At 56.5% G+C, this 4,848-nt stretch overlaps 1 pseudogene; it reads right to left on the bottom strand.

Moving 5' to 3' along the window:
* Window positions 1-3,509: 3,509 nt before the first annotated feature.
* On the bottom strand, window positions 3,510-4,516 carry LOC136453805 (mitogen-activated protein kinase kinase 9-like; annotated as a pseudogene).
* Between the last annotated feature and the right edge of the window lie 332 nt (window positions 4,517-4,848).

Below are 4,848 nucleotides of genomic sequence, written 5' to 3'. Positions count from 1 at the left end.
GATGGGTTGCCCCGGTAGAATTGTATTTTTAATTGTTATAAGTTATATAATAATCCTTTAATTGATTTCATTCGGGAATATGGTAACTCTTGTTGCTCCTAAGCTTCCGCATTACCTCAGGCCCCTTGTGACTTGTTTACTCTAAAATAATTGCAGCTAATGCGATCACGACATGTGTTGTTTTGTCGTTAGTTGCTGAGGTAAACCTCTTCGCGCCGGTCCAACAGTGGTAATATTAATCAACCCAGTTGGAAGTTTCGAACAGTTAGGGCAGAAACCACTTCCCGAAACTCTCAGAAAACTCACTTTCAGAAACTGCCACATCCATATTCTTCGCGAGGTTACACCCTCTCAAATTACAAGACCAAATTCAATCATCGTTTTTCTCAAATATATGCAAAGATTTGAGCATCTTTGTAATTAAGTATAAGAGTTAACCATACAAACGGTAGCGTAGTTTAACCATACAAACAGTAGCAAATTTCTAACATCGTTAACTGTTAACATCTTAGCTACGTCTAAAACAAAGAGTGTAGTACAGAAGCTTGCTTTTGCTAACTGAAGAAACAAAGCAGCCGGAGCCCATTAGTGCGTGCGGTGCAGCTATGCAACGCGAACCAAGAACGCTGTTTGGCATGGGAAGCATGCCGGGTTCCGGCGCGGCGACGACGAAGCCCGGTCCAGCGTACATGGCCCGCGGCTTCAATAGTATCTCCTCCGTGTCGATGTCGTTGCTGCCAGTACTGCTGCTCTCGCTGTCATCGAGCCGCTGGTCGGCCTGCGGCGGAGGACGCTCCTTGTGCACGTCCCAGCGCTCGGCGGACGTCGCGCGGCTGATTGGCCACTTGCTGCTGCTTATGAGGGAAGACGTGCGTGAAGACGAAGACGACGACGACGAAGCTGGGCTCGCTGCCTTCTTGTGCGCGTCCCACCTCTCCACGGACACGGAGTCAGCCCGGCAGGGCTTGGGCGGCGGCGAGGTCACGTTCTTGCGCGGGGATCCGTGTCCGGCGCTGCTCCTGACGCTGCCGGCGGAACGAGGACCTGTTGATGATGAGGCTGAGGATTCTGCGCTGGCCGGCTTGGTCGTCTTGCGTGCGTCCCACCTCTCGTCGGAGTCGGCGCGGCTGGGCTTGGCGAGCGGCTTTGGGAGGACGGCGGCGACGCACGGTGGCGTCGGGAGCAGCGGTAACATCTTCCACTTGGGCGGGGTCGGGAGCAGCGCCGGGAGAGCCGCGTGTGCCATGGCGAGGTGCACGCGGGCGACCGGGATCGCCATGGATCGAAGACGGAGACGCGCACACCAGAAGGCCAAGGGCGCGGCGCCAAGTGAGCTGAGGAGATGAAACAGAGAGGCGACGATCGGTGAGATGATTTCCGGTAGCAGCGCGCAGCAGACATATATAGGCCCCAGGGATGCCTGGCAATTCGATCGAATTCTCAAGTGTTCGTCAGGGTGAATTGGAGTCGGAGTCGGAGTCGGAGTCCGAATTCATTGAGCAACGACTACGAGACGCGTGGGCGCCACGCCGTTTTTCTCCTAGTCGGATTCGATCTCTCTCCATCGACGCGCTGTCACAGTTACACCTTGCACAATCGGATAAAGTAATGGCCGGCCTGTTCGAGAAGTCGATCGGACTGCGGACGACTGGGCCGCCGCGCAAGCAACCTCTACGCCAGTAACTTGCATCGTCTCCTGATCTCACCGCTTCGTCTACTCTGGTAGATCGCACCGCGCTCCCAACTCCATTCTGACGGTCGTTCACGGCGCTTCTGGTAAGGTACGGTCTCTCTTCTTCGTTCGATCCATGGCGATACCCGTTGCGCGCGTGCATTGCCATGGCGCACGCGGCTCTCCCCGGGCTGCTCCCTACCCCGCCCAAGTGCACGATGATCAGGTCGTCGCTGATCCCGGCGCCGCCGTGCGCCGTCATCCTTGCCAGCTTCGCCTCCCAAGGACCCAAGCCCAGCTGTGCCGACGCCGTCGGGAGGTGGGACGCGCACAGGATCAAACCAGGCGGCAGCGACAGCCCGGCGTCGTCGTCGTCGTCAGGTGGCCAGCGTCCGCCCATGGACGGGCAAGAGCGGCAGCCCCGGGCAGCAAAAAGGAGAGCGCGACGTCCTCCTCGGCAAGCAGAACCAGCAGCCGCGCCGACTCCGAGGAGAGGTGGGACGCGCGCAAGAAACCGGTGAGCCCAGCCTCCTCCTCGTCGTCCATGGCAAGCAGCAGGCACCCCAACATTCGCGTGTCCTCCGCTTCTGCCGAGCGCTGGGACTCCCACAAGAACCTTCAGACTCAGAGAGCCGACGAACTCGCTGACGATATGAACCTGGACATGCCGCCGCCGCCGCAGCAGCCACAGCGGGCATTCTTCGCTCGACCGGACTTTGTTATCGCTCCGCCAGAGCCGAGCATGCTCCCCCCCATGTCATCGTTTCTGATACGCGCCGCCGGTGCGTAGCTGCTGTACGCACGCGAGAGGGCTGCTATAGCGAGCATAAACTACAAGCACGTAATGAGATGAGGTTGAAAATTCTTCAGCACTTTTGGTGTTTTTGCAAAGTAGCATTCTGTATGTACTCTTGCATATTTGATTTCATATAAATTTGTTCTCCTGCCTCTTATAAAACAGTAACAATGTTACTATCAATAAATGATTTGATCTATATGTGCAAGTATATAAGCATACGAGAAGATTACCAACAGTATGCCATAAATGGTAGTGACAATACGTTAGTGTAGATCCTACTTATGCCTAAGTCCCTTCTCGTGCCTTTCGGTACAATGCCACTAACTGTCATATTTGAACTTGTTTGTTTTCTTTGCAATGAAGGATCACTCGAAGGATTCATGGTTGCTGAATAGGCCTATTTAGGATTATGATGAGGTTTCTTTCATCTTCGGTGATGGATATGACTAGTCAAGAAACCATAAGCACATAGAATAAGGCAATAAGCATACATCAAAATTCATTCTTGCGACAGCATCCTGGACTGGTGGCAAATCTGGAGAGCGCAGTGGACGGGAAGCTGCAAGCAAGGTGCAGACTCCATATTTGCACTGATCGCTTGGGAGTTATGGAAGGAAAGAAATACGAGATGCTTCCGAGGAGCAGCTACGCAAAGCCGGGCTTTGGGTCGAAGCCGGGGCTAAAGGCCTGGGTTGCTTAATCCAGCAAGTAGTCAGCTAGCTGATTCAGGGTAGCCGGGAGGGACAAATGCTTTGTTGATCATCTTTAGAGCCCACCCATTGTACTAAAAGTTGCTTTCTCTTCTTAATACAAAAATGCGCGAATCTTTCGCGTGATCGAGAAAAAAAAAATCATTCTTGCAATGCATCCAGGTCCAGTTGCTAGCAAAAAAAATTTGCATTCAAGTTGAATGGACACCGGTTGTAAAAAATATATATTGAACTCAGAACTGTGAAGTACAGTCATCAGCAAGGAGACACGGTTAATATCAATAATCACGTAACACAGACCAACTGCTTCTCCTTAACCTACTACAGTCTACAGAGTGTCCACGATAATCTCCCGTAGCGCGCGCCTTGACGCCTCCATGTCGCGCCGCGCAACGAGCAGATGTGAGAGCAGCTGTGCCATCGTGGCGCGCCGCGCCGGCTCCATGTGTAGGCACGCCGCCACGAACCCGCGCAGCTCTGCCGACGCCTCTGCATCCTCCGGCACGGACGGGGGCTCCCTGTCGCAGATGGCCTGCTTCAGCTCCTCAGCAGACGCCTTCTGTACTCCAGGCAAGAGGGAGAGTCGCCCTAAGAAGAGCTCCAGGACGGTGACGCCGAGGCCCCAGACATCTGCCGCCATGGCGCCGTGCGGCCCGGCGCGGGCATTGGGCGCTAACCGCTCGGGGCTCAAGTACATCCTAGTGCCGCCGGTGATGGGGACCTGGAGGCGCTCGCCGGAGCCGCCGTAGAGGATCCTGGAAAGGTTGAAATCGCCTGATCTTGATTTCCCCGCGGGTGTTGGCGAGGAGGTTGTCGGGCTTCACGTCGAGGTGCGCGACGCCACAGGGAGTGGAGCTGGGCCAGCCCCACGACGCAGTGCGCGGCCACCTCGGCGACGGCTGTCTCCGGGATTCCCAGCCCCCCGCGCCGCCGCAGGAGATCGCCGAGAGACCCGGCGTCCATGTACTCCAGCACGAAAGCGCCCTTGCCGCCGGGCCCGCGGAGCAGGGCGTGGAAGTCGACGACGTGCGGCGCCCCAGCAGCGCGGCGGAGCGCCTCGGCCTCCTCCTCCACGATGAGCGGGTCCGGGTCGAACGACAGCTTGAGCGCGAAGACCGCGCCGGTGCGGCAATGGCGTGCCTTGCAGACCCAGGCTAAGCCGCCCTCGACGAGGTCGCCGATTCAATCGAGGTCCGACAGCCGCAGCTCCTCTGGCGCCGGCGCTGGAGCTGCCACCGGCACGGAGGCCGTCATCCTCAGCTGGTGCGGCGGAGCGGCACTGACCCGGCGGAACATCTCGTCAGGCATCATCATCGGGATGACCGAGCAAGCCATCGGATCGGATCGGACGCGCTGTGGTTGGAGACGAGACGAGATGCGGGAACGGGAGGGCTGCAAATAAGTGGGAGATTGCGAGATGGGATCATGGGAGGAAGCAGTCGGGGTGCTGGGGATTTATATATAGCGCGTGATGCAATGCAAGTTGCAAGGTTGGCGGATTCAGCTGATTTTGGCGCGAACCTGATCGTGATCGACTCCAAATCCAAGTCGGAAGAGGGCAACACCGGCGGGAATCTTCACTTCAGTCCGACTCCGACTCCGACCCTGCTGTAAAATATGCTGATGGTAACCCCTGCGTGACGCACGACACACACACGTGTCCGATC

The sequence above is a fragment of the Miscanthus floridulus genome, chromosome 5 (genome assembly GCF_019320115.1).
Source record: "Miscanthus floridulus cultivar M001 chromosome 5, ASM1932011v1, whole genome shotgun sequence".
Lineage (NCBI taxonomy): Eukaryota > Viridiplantae > Streptophyta > Magnoliopsida > Poales > Poaceae > Miscanthus > Miscanthus floridulus.
The sequence above is the reverse complement of the archived record's forward strand: the minus strand, read 5'-3'. Positions and strand labels throughout refer to the sequence as shown.